We start from the raw sequence: 17,253 nt of genomic DNA on the forward strand, positions 1-17,253 counted from the left end.
GGGCACTGCATTAAAGGAAACTCTATTAGACTAGAGATCCAACTGTCTGCTCTTTCCTGGACCTGGTCTCTGGGTCCTGGCCTATTGTTTAACAGTTGATGGCTTATGATGGGAGGACACAATATTTTTACGGGGTCAAAGGGCTTAGTTCTAAGAACACTGGTGTGAACCACCTCCTTGAGTGTATCACAATTATTGGAAAAACTGAACAGCAATACAATATGGGCAAAACATAAATACTTGACTGCCTATTCCTGGACCTCACAAATAGGGGTTGGAAGGGGTAAAAGCTACAGTCATTGAGAATAATTTTAAGTAATTTTTAATTACATAAAAATGTTTCCTGAGTCTTTCATTTTTAATATGTTTTTCCTTCAAAATCCTTCCTTTAATAGAAAAGTAGCAAATCTGTGTTCTAGCTTGAGTTCACTAATTGACTCAAAGTGTACAGGTTCCTAGATCGTTCTGATCCTCAGTGTCTCTATCTGTAACACGAAGAGTTTGCATTGGTGAGTTCCTAGCACAATAGTAATATTGTAGTTTTGAGGGGACTCGATAATACTACTCATCTTCCCAGAGGGGTTTTGAACAAATTCGAAGTCAGATCAAAATTCAGCACATGCAGACCGTTGTTACCCTAAGTACTGATTTAAAATGGCCTGAAGAATGGCCAGAATGAGGCTGGACTCAGGACCTGATCACAGACTGCCCTGGACCACAAGACCCCTCTGAAGAACAGGAGCATGAAGGCCTTTTCCACATAAAGCCTGGCCTGCAGGGTCAGAGGCCCTACTTTGCAGCAGGCAGAGAAAAGAGATCCTAATAAGCAGGACATTGAAGCTTTCTCCTCAGGAGGGAAAAGCAAAGGGGCAGAGTGAGACTCTAGGAGATATAGCCTCCAGATAACGAGGACTGGAGAAAAAATAGTTAACAAATGTAACCATGATTGCTTGCTTTTCCAGCAATGAAAACAGAGATTGTGTCTTTAGAGTGGATACGTCGGTTAGTTCTATTTCAATATAGCAGCCCCTTGCATAACATCAACAATGTCTCCTTCCCCCGACCTCCTTACAAATGCTCTTCATGACCAGTATTTGCATTAAACATATGGGTAAATCCACGTACCATAAGAAAAAAATGTGCAATCAAAGAAGGGATTGAAAAAGTTTTGAAAGATTATAGAAAGAAGTCCATGAGGTTAGGGAATTCTCTGCTTACTTTTCAGTTGTTGCCATTAACTGCCCTCTGATTCATGAGGACCCCATGCAAATGACATGAGGTCACCGTGACCCACAGTTTTCACTGGCTAGATTTTGATCCCCACGTCATCCTTACTAGTCCACCTTAGCCTGGAAAGCTCTCTTTAAACTGTGTCCAACATTAAAGCAACAGCAAGTACCCACTGCAGAAGAATGGTGGCTACAAAGAGGTCTGTGCTGGCAGGGATCAAAACAGGTCTCCTCCTTGAAGATGAGAGTGCTACCGCTGAACACCACTGTCCCGACTTGTTGGTAACGAAGGACACGATAGCGGAGGGGCTCAGAAGACACGCTGTCAGGTTCAAACACTTACAGCACTTAGAAGCTCTGTATCTTCAGCAAGTTGTTTTACACAGTAACACTTTCATGAATCAGCTTCCTCACAGAAAGAAATGATGTAATCAAAGGACTTAGCTCAGAGATTTGCCATGTAGATTAAATAAATTTGAACACATTGTACACTTGGTGAAATACATGTTTTGGCAATTCTTTGTTGGTGATTTCCTGCATGCTTCCTACCAACTGCTCTGACATTTTGTGAAGGGGAGCTGATGTCAAGGAGTTCAAGAAGGAAGAAAATGCTTTGAAATTTATTGTAGTATCAATTGTATAATACTTCTTGATGTGTCTGAACTATGGAATGGTATGCTGTCTGGATTACCTCCACGTATTATGGTTTGGGAGAAAAAAGTAGGAATTTCAGACAGAGCAAATGGTTCCTTTTTCATTCAATATTACTGCACACTAGGGATAAAAAGAAAAATTAAGTGTGACTTTGGCATCTATGATTTTGCATTCTTGTTAAGAACTATAGATTTCATTATAAGTAAGAAACAAAGTTGAATGCCCATGTGATCAGAACATGAAATAATTTCTAATGCTAGTGATGAGAGAGCATTAGAAACCAGAAAGCTCAAGGTACAGAGGGAAAGGAGGCTATTCTAAGTAACGTTCTGGCGTACTAACAGTTTGCGTGGACCGCCAATTTTGTAAGACAAACCTTGACTGGCACATGGCGTGATTAGTTGATTTGTATATAGCTTATGGATACTTTGCCTCCACCACTACAGAGCTGAGCTGTTGCAATTAATACACCTGGACTTCAAAACCTGCAAGAGTTATTGTCTGACTTATTACAGACATTTGCCAAACTCTTAGTGAATATTTTGCCACAATAAAGTTCACACAGGACAAGATGACTTTGTGTATTGTGTATGTGTGTGTTCTAGAACAGAGTAAGAGTGAACGGGGATTATGGGGAAGCAAGCTGGAAGTGAAGGTAGATGATGTCTTTGTTGACAGTAAACAGTATAACACATGCGGCCTGAACAAGAAGACAAGTATGTAAAGTCTTGCATGGCTGGCTATTTGATGGCAGACATTTATTGTCGCACAGATTCTGCCAACTCACCGTCATCACGTCAGTCCTGTTTCGTATCAACCCCATCATGGTGGCGCTTTCTCAGTGGGTTTCCAGACTCTCACTCTTTCTGGGAGTCAAAAGCTTTATCTTTTTTCCCTGCGAGTGGCTGCAGATTTCAAACTGCTAAGCCTGACACAGAAGCTACCGAGCTGCTGGCTCCATGGCAGTGAGTTCAGTGATGACAGATGAGATACATGTGGGTGCCACTGTCAGGAACGCATCAGCCGCGAACCACATTCACACCCACCAGCCACTCCAAGGGGAAAGAGGAAGCCATTAGCTCCCACAAAGATTGCAAAGTGGCATTCTACTTCTGCAAAGAATTACAGTCTCAGAAACCCGTGAGATTACTCCGACCGCATCCTATAAGGTCATTGTGAGTGATCTTCAATGGCAGGGAGTGAGGGTCACCATGAGTCAGAATTTACTTCATGGCGATGGGGCCTTGGAGAAGGAGGGGTTATAAAGGAAAGGCAGCTTTTGGTGGAAGATCCTTATCTCAGCTTCTATATCCACTCATCCCTTCCCATGCGGTCCCTATGTGGCCTCTATCTTCCCATTTCTTTGTCTCCTCTCTCTAATCTGTTCTTGTCACAGTTCAAAAGTGATTAGGTCTGGGACAAATCTTACACTTGCTATGGCTCATTATGTAGGGATTAGGAAATGAATCCACAATAGTATGGAATGATCCATGTGAAATGGCAATGTATAAACTTGATGTTCAAGTAGGAGTATTTGAAAAAGACATAGCTACTGTGCCTGGTTCTGATTAGATTTCAGACATTGGTCAGCAAATGTAATTTATTCAGCTGTGCAACTCAGTGCACCTGAAACAAACCATACTTTTCTCCTTGAGTGAAAGAAAATAACAATGCTATCTCATGAACTGAGATTTAAGTTAATAGTGGTCATCCTAAGTGGGTGTTAGTGGAGACAGACTGGGAAAGATACTCTTGAGAAGAAGAAAATGGACAGGATATGGCTAATGATATTGTAGAACTTGAGAATGAAGTTAGAAGGATCCTGGAGAGTAATGAAGAGAAATAAAAATTTATGCACTGAATATGAGGTTTTCAGTTCAGAGTTATTTAAATTCCAAGTGAGGGTAAAGAGGGCCCAACAACACAATCATACAAGCATACATCACACAATCGCAAAAGCAGGAGCAGAGAGTGAAGCTAAAGCATAAGCAGAGTCCTTACAGGAGACACAGCATGCTTTTGGGGAGGAATCTTCTAAACTCAAGAAGGAGTTTTCATATAAAGCTTGATTACTGCCTTCTCTGGAAATAATCAGGAAATTTTAGTACACAGTTCTCTGGTCGCTCACCGAGGTAGAAATAGGCTTGTGGCCCGTGTTCTCTGTCTCTGCCATCACAAAGACGCATAGTGACCCCCCAACAGGACAAGACCGAAACGCCCCTGGGCTTTCTGAGGTTAAAGCTTTCCAAGAGTAAAGCTGGCCTGCTGGCCTCGGAGAACCAGCACACCTCCAGAGCTCCTGCTTCTACGGCCCTCCGTGGACTGGGATGCATTTCAAACCTGGAGGACAATGCAACTTAACATTTATCAGTGTTTGAATTTGAACCTGTCTTTGGTATAGAACAAATGAAATCCTCGTGCCTCTTATCAAAGGAAAGAGACAATAAAGACAAAAACTACTTTGAGGAAAATAGATGATGACACATAGTTACAGGCTGAAAGTGCTAGTCTGACCAATAGAATAGTCTAATCAGGCACAAATTGTGAGCTCCTGTTGGCATTTGAGATGATGTGCACAAATTCTATTGATATTAAACTCAGCAAAGATATGGCCAACTTCTGTGCTAAGTTAATTAACTGGTGTTATAAAATTAAGTTTTCATGCATTACTAGTGTGTGTTTTTTTATGTATGGTTTAAAAAGTTGATAGGAAATGCTATATTAAAATATAAGGGCATGTTTTCACACACTTTTGGAAGGCCTTTCTTAGGTGTGAATATGAAAACACATGTTGTTTATGTTCTTAAGTGTTGTCCAGTCAGTTCCAATTCATAGCAACTATATACACAAGAAAATAAAACATTGTGAGATTTTGCACCAGCCAAACAATAGTTACCTTTCAGTTCTAGTTCCTGTGTCAATCCATCTAGTTGAGGGTCTACCACTTTTTCCCTGATTTTCTACTTTGACAAGAGTGATGTCTCTTTCTAGCAATTTCCTAATAATATATCCAAAGTATGTGACATGAGGTCTTATCATCCTCATTGCTAGTGAACATTCTGGTTGTACCTCTTCAAAGACAGATTTGTTTATTCTTCTGGGTACTCCTGGTACTTTCAATATTCTTCTCCAGCACCCTAATTCAAATACATCAATTCTTCTTCAGTCTTCCTTACTCAGTGTGCAACTTTCATATGTATATGAGATGACTGAAAATACTATAGCTTGGGTCAGAAGCACCTCAATCCTCAAAATGAGATCCTTGTTCTTCAACAGTTTGACCATGCCTTGTACAATAGATACGCTCAATGCAATGTGTCTTTGGATTTCTTAACTCGTGATTTCATTAGCATTCATTGTGGATCCAAGTCAAACGAAAACCTTGACAACTTTGATCTTTACTCTATATATCATGATGATACATATTTAACCAATTATGAGGATGGTGTTTTGTATTATATTGAATGTAAACCAAAATGAAAGCTGCAATCTTTGATCTTCCCAACAAGTGCTTTAAGTTCTCCTCTCTTTCAGCAAGGAAGTGTGCCATCATGTGTCTTCAACGTGTTACAGGTTGTTAACAATCTTCCTTTTGTCAATCTTGATGCTGCATTTTTCTTCATACAGTCCACCTTCTTGGATTGTCTGCTCAGCATACAAATTGAATAAATATGGTGAAAAGATACAGCCTTGACCCCCACTTGTCCTGCTTTTAACCCCTGTTAAATATGAATGACTGCCTCTCTGTCCACATACAGGTTCCACTGGAGTACAATGAAGTATTCTAGAATTCTCATTCATCTCAATAGTTTTCTATGATCCACACAGCTGAACATATTTTTATTGTCAATAAAACACAAGTAAATGTGTTCCTGGTATTTTCTGCTTTCACCCAAGATACATCTGATGTCAACAATGACTTCCTCAGGCCATGACCTCTTCTTCTGAATCAGCCTAAGTTTGTAGCAACTGCCTCTTGATGTACTACTGCAACCTTTATTGATTGATCTTTAGCAAAATTTTACTTGTATGCAATATCAATGATATTGTTTGACACACACACACAAACACATGTGTGTGCTTATGTTGTTTTTCATATGATTTTCAGGTGTCATTGAGTCAGTGCAGACCCATCAAAATCCTTTGGATATCAGGAAGAAATACTGGCAGGGCCTCTGTGATCTCTTCTATGTTGGAACCACTGTGCCAATCATCTTGTTAAAAATATTCTTCTTTAATAAACATCCATCCCACAATTAACGGGAGGAAGCATAGATAGTTGGAGGGAGGACAGGCCACACCTAGGGAGGTACATGAGAGCCCAGCATAAAGAAGGGGTAGTGGGGTAGGGAGAGGGAGAACCGGGAGGGGGAAAATCTGAATGGCTGGTATGGGGGGGGCAGGGTACTAACCCACCCGGGGGAGAGTATCGGTTGTGTCCCCACAGATCTGGAACATGCATACGGACCCCAACACGACACACCAAACAAGGAGGGCAACACAAAGTACAGAGGTCTACACAAAGAGGCTGGACGACAAGCCGGCCCAAACCAGAATTAGGCCGACCCCCACACTCGAAGGGAATACCACAGAAAACAAAAACAGATCGTTTGGAGTGGGAAAGGAACTGACCCACCACACCACATCCAGAAGGAAGCTGAAACAAAAGAAGGAGAAAGGACGTAGTGGAGTACACCTGGGTCCACCAAGCCCAAAGTCGATAGACCAGCTAGAAGGGCCCATCATAAAGAGAGGACCATTCAGCTGACCACACTACGAGATACGACATCCTGCACCAATACATGGCCCTACATGGGACAGCACCTGAGACACAATGGGGGATGGGCGACTGAGCTGACCCCGCCACACTGAGGCAAACACTGGGGGCGTGCAATGGAGCAGCGGAGGAAGCAGAGCAAAGGGAGCCCGAGGGAGTATAAAGGATGGTCTAAAGGCCAACGAAAGGACCTTGAACTACTAGCAATTTTTCTTTTAATATTTGCTATCTCTTTGCTTAGTCTTTTTTAATTTGTTTTGTTTTTTACCTTGTAAATTTTGTATGTTAGTGGCTTTTCTGCTTATCAGCGTGTCGATGTTGCTTCTGTCAAAGCCATGTTCTTATGGGCCACTTGGGTGCAGTCAAAGTCATATCCATTTGTATGCACATATTACTATGTCAGCAGGTCCACCTAGACAAGATAGGCTGGACAAATAATGAGAGAAGAAAACAACAGGACCAACGGTCCTGGAGGGACATGAGAGCATGGGAGGTAGGGGAAAGGAGGAGGTGTCGCCCAACACAGGAACAAGGGAACAGCGAATGGTTCAAAACCAGAGGAGGGAGGGGAGGGGAGGACTGGAAGGGAGTGACCAAGAGCAAGGTAACTGAGAGGAACTACTGAATCCAGAATGAAGGCCAAACATGGTAAGGGGTCGGGAGGAAAGCGAAAGGAAATAGAGGAAAGGAGTAGGAGGCAAAGTGCATACAGAGAAGCCTAAATACAGACATGTACATATGTAAATATATTTATGATTATGGGGGCAATAGATTTATATGCATATATTTATAGGTTCAGTAGTAGGGTAGCAGATGGACATTGGGCCTCTTCATGCATAATCCCCCAATACAATAGCACCTTGCCCTGCTAAGCAGCCAGTGCAGGATACCCATCTTCCTGACATGATCACTGAAGACAGCCGTGTGTGTAAGCAAATGTGGTGAAGAAAGCTGATGGTGCCCGGCTATCAAAAAAAGATATAGCATCTGGGGTCTTAAAGGCTTGAAGGCAAATAAGCGGCCATCTAGCTCAGATGCAACAAAGCCCACAGAGAAGAAGCACAAGGCCTAAGCGAATACAAGGTGTTGAATGGACCATGTAGCAGATACAAAGGAACAAAAACAATCAGTGTGTGATCACCTTCCCCACATAATGGCTGAAGAAGAAAGTGTGCATAAGCAAGTGTGGTGAAGAAGGCGGATGGTGCCCGGCTACTGAGAGATATAGCGTCTGGGGACTTAAAGGCTTGAAAGCAAACAAGCGGCCATCTAGCCCAGAAGCAACCGAGCCCACACGGAAGCAGCACACCAACATAGGTGACCATGAAGGACAGAGGAGACCAGGTCTCCAACATCAAAGGTGGGGTGGTGGTGAGAATCACATCACCGTGAAAGAGGGGGAGTGCATGATGGGGACCCAATGCCCACCTGTAGAGAGCTGAACACCCCTTCCAGAGGGGTAGTGAGGAGGAGATGGGCCACACAGGGTTCAGTGTAACAACAATGAAACTCAAAACCTTCCTCTACTTCCTGAACGCTTCCTCCCCCCCAATCATCATGACCCCAATCCTACCTTGCCTTGCGGACCTGGTTGTACCAGAGGATGTACAGCAGTGCAGTGGGGATCTGGAGGCACAGGGAATCTAGGACAGACGAACCCTTCAACACCAGCGGTGGGAGTGGCGACACCAGGAGGGAAGGGCATGTAGAAAGGGAGAACCGATCTCGGAGATCTATGTGTAACCTCCACTCTGGGAGATTGGCAAGGGGGAGGCGGGTGAGGGGAGATGCCGGGGAGTGTAAGATAAGATATAATAATTATTTATAAACTATCAAGGGACCAGGGGTGGGATCGGGGAGGGAGGGGGATGGGGGGAAAAAAGGGAAACCGAGCTGATTCCAGGAACCCAAGTGGAAGGTGAATTATGAGAGTGACGAGTGCAACGAATGTATAAGGGTGCTTTGCTCATTTGATGTATGTACAGATTGTGATAAGAGCCTTATGAGCCCCAATAAAAAGATTAAAAAAAAACACAAAAAAAATTCTTCTTTTCCTTTGATCCTTATATAACAGCAAATTAGCAATCATGATATCCTTTTTCCAGGAACCAATCCCTCTCTATAATATGTCCAAATTGTGTAAGGTGAATATTGCCATCATCACTTTTAAGGAGACTTTTTGCTGTACTTTACCAAGACAGATTTGTTTGGTCTTCTAGAAACCCATTCCATATTATTCCTTAAGAACATATTTCATCAGTTCTTCAGTCTTCCTTATTCATTGTCCATCTCTTATATGCATATGCAGTGATTTTAAATATCATGGCTTGGTTCTGGTTTACCTTAGATCTCAATGTAACATCTTAGTTTTTTTTTTTTAACACTTTATCTGTCTTCTACAACAGATATATACAAATAAATAAATAAATAAAACCATCAGGGGTTTTGCTTCACTAGAAAACCTAGCCCAAGACAGCACCCTACAGGACTTTACATCTTCATAGGAGAAGACAGCTTCATCTTTCCCAGCAAATCCAGCAGAAGAGCTGGTGGATTTGAAACACTGCTTTAGTGCTTGTAAGTTCAATACATGAGGAACTACATCACCAGTTCTCCTTCATTTTTATCACTAACACCATATTTTTAATGACATATCTTTCTTCATTGATTCCAATTTTAATATTCCAATCAACAGTAATTATCAATGCATCTTGATTGCAAGCTTGGTCAATTTAAGAATGTAAAACTCACTGCCATGGAGTGATGCCCAACTCTAAGAGACCTTGTAGGATAGGGTAGAGCTGCCCCCTGGCAGTTTCAGGGGCTATAACTCCTTACGGGAATAGAAACTCAGTCTTGCAGTTGGTGGTTTGGAACTGCTGACCTTGCATTCAGTTGCCCAACTTGTGACCACTACACCTCCTGGGTTCCTTCAGAATGTAAATGTTCTTAAATGGCTCTAATTTCTTCATGTATAACATCAATAGTTAGTGCAAAAATTTAAATAACAGTCACATTTATTGGTCATCTGTATAGTAGATAGATAATATCCTTCCAATGGTATCACAGATACCTCAGCATAGATCTTGAAATATTCTTTTGGACAATGAATGCAATACTGTTTCTCTTCAATGTACCATTCCCAGGATAACAAATCATATAATTTTTCAATTCAAAATTGCCATGGCCAATCCATTTTAGTTCACAAGTTTGCCAATTTCTATGTGTTCCATTTCAATTTTGATGACTTCTGCTGTTCCTAGATTCAAACTTTGTGCGTTCTAAATTCTAATTATTATTAATGGATGTGTACAACTACTTTTCCTCATCAATAGTCCTACCACACCCACTAAGATCAATGCTACCTTAGTGGCACTGATAACAAGACTAATTCAATTGCTTTGGACATACCACCAGGAAAAATACAATCATAAAAAAAAGTCATGATGTTTCGTAAGGTAGATAAATGGTAATGAAAATGATACAAGCTCTCAATAAAATAGATTGGCACTACCACTACAAAACTGGATTCAAACATGCCAAGATCATGAAGATACTGCAGGATCATGCAACATTTTTTTCCTGTTATTCCCAATACCGCCGTGAGTTGGAGCTAACTCAGCAGCAATTAACAAAAGCAATACTATAGATAATAAGAAAGTAAAAAAATGAAGATGGAAAATCTTCCTGGAAAACCAACATGATTTCAAGATTGCCATAGTTATAGGCATGAACGACATTCCCCCGCTGAACGAAATTACGCAGCTTGACATATAGGGCTACAAATATAGGTAAAAGTGAGTTTACTTTTAATGCTGCCATTTTATGAGAAAATTTTGTCCCAAGAGCCCTTTAGCTGTCCTTTTGCTTTCTCAGAACACTGCCTGCGAGCACGAGGTTCTGTGCATAATTTTGAATGCACAGACTGGTAAACAATTCCCTCCCTATCATCTGTATCCTCTGGCCCCCTGTATAAATGACTCTAATCACCACGCTCTACATTCTGAACTTATATCCTACAACTATTTGCGAGAGAGAGCATTTGGAGGCATTGGAGGCATGTTCAATGTTTTTAAATGAAGTCCATTGCAATTTTTTACTTCCTACACTATACAAGCAGTCAAGAAAAACATAGTCAAAGAATAACTATATCAGGAGAGAACAAAGTGTCTGTAGGACATCAACGTTCTCTATGATATCAAATTATTACTTAACCAATTTAAAGGCAAGTACAAGGACCGAGTTGTCATGACCTAGTTAAGTGGTCGTGGAACAGTCATGATTGTTTCTTTATTAGTAGTACCTTCTGTTTGCTAAGACTGACTGAAGCGCTCTACCAATTTTACCGACAGTATCCAAGGAATCTCTAGCTATGTAGGTGGCACATTTCAGATTAAATTATCTTTCAGTCACTTTCTCATTAAAAAAGAGGAAAAAGATGTCATGCAAGTGACAAAGCATCTGACAAAACTTGCTCATGTAAACTTTTGGCAGCCACGCTCTTGCTCCTAAGGGGAACTACCTAGCCTCCTGGAGCTCAATCTTTTAGGAAAGTGCAACATTGTGGGACAGTAGGGACAGGAAATGGAAATCCAAAATTCAGAAGCCAATATGGGTCTAGTCAATTAATTTTACAGAGCCTACAGAACAGCTGTTTTGAATATCAATTAGGTCGTAGCACAATGCATGCTTATTATGGCTTCTTGAATAATACATTATTCCGCTGTGACAACTTTTTCTAAGTCTCTTCTTAGTCAATTTAAATATCTTTCAACAGAATGAAGGCTAGAATAATTAGAATGTAGAAAATGTTGGGAGAGACAAATAATCATTGTAAGCATAAAATATCAACTCACTGAGAAGTAATCTTTTAAAATACTTGAACAAGTTTTTTAATTCCCATATTTACATTTCAATTCTTAAAACCTCGTGTTTATCAGAGAAGAACTATACTCAGTAACATTTTTAATGGTGATTTTTTTTCAGAAATAGATTGCTGGAATTGTCTTCCAAGTACCTCTGGGTAGACTAGAACCTGTGTGAACTTTTTGCACTTACCAGGATGTCAAGAAAACGTTACCCATAACAACCACATAGCCACCCATGACAAGGTCAAACTGCCCCCTATGGTTCCCAAGGCTATAAATAATTACATAAGCACACCGTGACAGCTTTCTCCCATGAAACAGCTGGTAGATTTGACTGGAAAACTTTTAGAAGCTGATTGCTTAATCACTGTACCACCAGGCTCCTATATTTTACGCTCAAATGAAAACTGTCAACTTACTTCCATCAAGTCAATGCCAACTCACAGCAACCCTATAGGGAAAGACAGACCTGCCCCTGTGTGTTTCTGAGACTGCAACTGCACATGAGAGTAGAAAGCCTCATATCTCTCTACAGAGCAGCTGAGTGGTTTCCAACTGGTGACCCTGCAGAATCCAGACCATCTTGTTCCTACTAAGCCACCAGGAAATAGCACCATTAGTGCCATCAAAATAAGCAATATTTCCCTGAGATTCCTTTCCAGAGGGAAAGGAACTGTCCAAAAAATAATCGTAGAAAATGTATTTACTTCATATATTTTACAAGATGATGTGAAATAAATAACTAATATAGTATCTTATGGAGTTAGGGAGAAGCAATGTTTTAATATCCCTTAAAAATAAAAATGTTAAGCGTATGAAAAATGATATGAACAATTTGGTTTCATGAAAACAATAATGGAGCACATACCTTCCTATATTTTAAATCATGTTAGCACTAATTCATTGATTTGTTCATTTGACAAATATTTACTGATTATAAAATAAAACTTAATAGTGATGAGTACATAAAGTATACCTCAGTATAAAGAGAATTGTATAGTTCCAGATTAAGTAGTAACACACATGAGAGGTTGACCCGCAGGTTGATGCTAGAGAAAGCTCCCTGAGGTAAGTGATATTTAACCCAAGATAGGAAGGGCACAGAGGGACAGGATAGTCAGTGAAGTAGATGTGAGGACATGAAGAGTATTTTAGGCAAAATTTATCTTAGTTTTGAAGATAAAAGAAAACCAGGCTGAACTGGAATATGAGATTTTTCCCAGTCTCACACTTGCTATTTCAAGTGGAGTGGAAACAAGAAAATTTTGTTTGGCTTCAAGTTCTGTGGGTGTTTTTTTTTTTGCTGTCAAGGAGACATCGTGTGTCCTGCCACAGTTGCATAACCATGTGAACAAAGTGTGTTTGTTTTGTTTTGTTTTTTTAAAAGAGCAGGCCAAAGATATAGAGATTTAAATACAGGCATATACAGATGTAAATATACTTATATATAATGAGGGGGAAATAGATCTACGTACATATATTTATAAGTTTACTATTAAGGAAACCGATAGACAGTGGGCCCTACTCAAGTACTCCCTCGACACAAGAACACTTTGTTCTAACAATTTGGCAGTCTGAGATGCTCACCTTCCTGGCATGATCACTGAAGAAAAAGGGTGCACAAGCAAAAGTGTTGAAGAAAGCTGATGGGGCCCGGCTACCAAAAGATATAGCATCTGAAGTCTTAAGGGCCTGAAGATAAAAAAGCAGCCATCTAGCTGAGAAACAACAAAACACACATGGAAGAAACACACCACCCTGTCCCGACTCGATCGCTGAGAACAAAGCGGATGCATAAGCAAAAGTGGTGAAGAAAGCAGATGGTGCCCAGCTATCAAAAGATATAGTGTTTGGGGTCTTAAAGATCTGAAAATAAAAGGCAGCCATCTAGCTAAGAAACAAAAAAGCCCACATGGAAGAAGCACACCAGCCTCCCCTGACACAATCGCTGAAGACTAAGCAGGTGCATAAGCAAATGCGGTGAATAAAGCTGATATAGAATCTGGGGTCCTATAAGCTGGAAGATAAACAAGGGGCCATCTAACTGAGAAACAACAAAGCCCACATGGAAGAAGCACACCAGCCTGTGAGATCACAAGGCATCAAAGGGATCAGGTATCAGGCATCAAAGACCAAACAACAACAACAAAAGCATAGCACTGTTAATGAGGGGGAGCGCAGATTGGGAACCCAGGGTCCATCTCTGGGCAATTGGACATCCCTTTGCAGAAGGGCCACGGGGATGAGATGAACCAATCAGGGTGCAGTGTAGCAATGATGAAACATACAATTTTCCTCTAGTTCTTAAATGCTTTCTCCCTCCCTACTATCATGATCCCAATTCTACCTTACAAATCAGGCTGGATCGGAGGATGTACACTGGTACAGATAGGAACTGGAAATACAGGGAATCCAAGACAGGTGAACCCCTCAGGACCAGTGGTAAGAGTGACGATACCGGGAAGGTGAGGGAGAAAGGGGGAACAGATTACAAGGATCTACATATAACTTCCTCCCTGGGAAATGGAGAACGGAGAAGTGGGTAAAGGGAGACATTGATGATGTAAGATATGACAAAATAATAATAATTTATAAATTATCCAGGGTTCACAGGGGAGGGGGAGCAGGGAGGAAGGGAAGCGAGGGGAAAAATGAGGAGCTGATGCCAAGGGCTCAAGTAGAAAGCAAATGTTTTGAGAATGATGATGGCAACATATATACAAAGGTGCTTGACACAATGGATGGTTCTATGGATTGTGATAAGAGTTGTACGACCCCCCAATAAAATTATTTTTAAAAAAGAGCCTGCAAAAAAGAGAAATGATAAACTAAACAGCATTGTGTGAAAATATTTATTACATAAGCTTAGAAAAGGTGCATTTTATTGAGGTATGACTGCCATGCCCAAAGCATTGATCGAAGTATCAGAAAAGAGAAAGATGGAGAGAGAGAGAAGGTGGATCAAGACCCGGAAGCCTAACTGGAGGAACCTGGGAAGTTTCAAGGATAGAAAAGAGGACAATCTTCAAAAATTGTTCAAAACAAACTCTTGACCAGATTAACCTTCCTAAAGCATTATATTTTTCACAGTCTTGTCACTTCTTCCATCGCATATCATACAATTCCATGAGAGTTGTGTAACCATTACCACAATCAATTTTAGAATATTTTCTTCTTCTTTATACTCATTTTTATTCACATAATGATTTTTTAATTATGGCAAAGATATACACAAAACATTCTTCAATTCAACAATTTCTACATTTCTACAAGCATAATTCAGTCATTAATCATACTTTTCATGTTGACATCCATTATTGATATCTTTACCCAAATTATTCCACTACCATTCACATAAATATTGCCCGCAAGCACTAATATATTTGAGGTAACCGTTATTCAAGGTGTGGCACTAACTTCCCTTCAGTAGTTCACCAAAGGACTTTAATTCATCAACGTTGTCTAGAGTGATAGATACATGCAGAATAATATCCATTCAGTGAATGTATGTTAAAATATTATATATTAGCCATTATTCTGAGAAGTACAACTCATTTATTTTGTCTCCATCATTAATGTCAATGAAATTTTACCCGTCAATATTAGCAATATTCTTCTAACTTCAAAACAATGTAATCTTCTACATGTCATGGCATAGTACAGACATAAAGGGAAAAAAATTTAAGATAGGTATTGTCCCTATTTCTCAGCTTGTTTCAGTAGTCTGCCATCACTTGTAGTAGAATTAGGAAAATTCCTTTTAATTTAAACCAGGCATTTTCAAGTAGAATCATAAATAAGCAAGACCACATAACACAATCATCATTTAATGAGCAGCAAAATTGATTGTATAAAGAATAAAATACCTTTCCCAACCCTGACTCACACTTTTAAAGTATTTCCCCCTAAATAGTAATATCATTAGTAGTTCTGTATTTTTCAAGCAACAACCTCTAAATATAATTTCTAATATATATGAATAACCAGTACACTCAGCTTGACTTTTTCAATTTAAAATATATTATTATCCCAATTTAGTATACTAAGATATATCCCTTTCCAACTGTTGTAATAGTCTGTTGAATAAAGGCACCAAAATTTATTATACAGGTTTTTATTGACAGATATTGGTTGGTTCCTTTGGTTTGTTCATACTATGTTATAAACAAGCTAATGTGTTTTTAAACATAAGAAAATATGGTTAGAATGCTCAGGCTACAACTTAATGACTACAAAACACTTTTTTCTGTCTTCTGAGTCTCAGTTTTGTATGTAATAATACACAGGCTAGTCTGGTTTACATTAGTTAAAATGTATAGCCTAGTAGGGAGCTATAAAAAGTTGAGGTCAAAATGGAGCTAATCTAGCACACCGACAACAATGGATAAATGATATCATAATTTTTCAACATTAAGATGTACTATTAATACATATATACCAAAAGGTCTTTTTTATGTGTACATTTATCCTTTATGTTACTCTTTATGTTCAATAAATCTGAGCTTCTATCTCTTTATTCTAGAGCCTTTCTTTTGTATTTGATTGGTCCAAGTCCACTCTTAGGGGTTTATTTCAGAATGGTGTCTTTGATCCTTTTATCTAAAGACTTTTTTGTTCTAAATGAAGAATTATAGACTGAGAAGACGTTTATTTTTGTACTAGTTCTATCATCTTTTGCAGTTAATGTGTCTAATAAGTTATTAGCTGCAATTCTTCAATCTTCTATAGGTTATATGGATTTTTCATAGGTTATATGGATTTTTCTATGTGCCTTTAATATTTTCTTCCTATCTTTGTTTAAAAGTTTAATGTTCATCAATACCAGAGTAGTTTTATTTGCATTCATTCTGCTTGGAGTTTAGTGAGGCTGTTGAATTTGAAGATTATTGATGATATATTGTGAAAGAACAGGGATATTGGGATATTATTACTTAAAACATGAAGAAACTAAAAGTTTCTTTTTTCCATTTCAAAAGAAAAAGGGTAAAAAAGCTATTATTACTTAAAATGCATCTTTTGCTTCATTCTGTCTCCAAACTCTGAAAGAGATTCTAATTCACTAATTTTATTTTTTAAATCTGTCTGATAATTCAGAACATTGGCTATATAGTGAGATACGCACCAGGCTGCTGGCCCCAAAGTCAGCAGTTCAAAATGAGCAGCAGCTCCACAAGGGAAAAAGGAGGCTTTCTGCTCCTGTAAAGAGTTTCAGCCTCACAAGGCCACCGTGGCAGTTGTCCTCTATCGGTGGGTGTCCACTTTGAAGTTACCCTGGCTATAATATCAGTATCTCCATCTTTATAGGCAGTTTTCAGGAAGAAACCTATTGAACTTAGGGAATTTCGTCACCGACATTTGTTGTTGTTTTTTTTTCAGGGGGGTGGGTTTTTTTGTGGATAAACAGAATTTTATTTTGCTTATGCAGCAAAATGAAACGAGAGATGGGAAATGGACTGACAAGCCCATCAAGACTGTCTATGACCCAAAAGCTTAATTTGTTTATCTTTGGTGAAAAAGAAATCTCTTTGTAGAAAATGCAAAATTTTACAACGATAAAAATTCCACAATTGCCTAATATATGAATTACCATATCTATAAAGGAGTTTGACCATATTTGCCAATTACCATATCTATGAAGGATTTTTACTTGATAATATACATTATACAGGTAAAAATAATTTTTAAATATTAGAATTGAACTTAAGCAAAGTTTTCCACTACCTTT

The sequence above is a fragment of the Tenrec ecaudatus genome, chromosome 8 (assembly GCF_050624435.1).
Source record: "Tenrec ecaudatus isolate mTenEca1 chromosome 8, mTenEca1.hap1, whole genome shotgun sequence".
Classification (NCBI taxonomy): domain Eukaryota; kingdom Metazoa; phylum Chordata; class Mammalia; order Afrosoricida; family Tenrecidae; genus Tenrec; species Tenrec ecaudatus.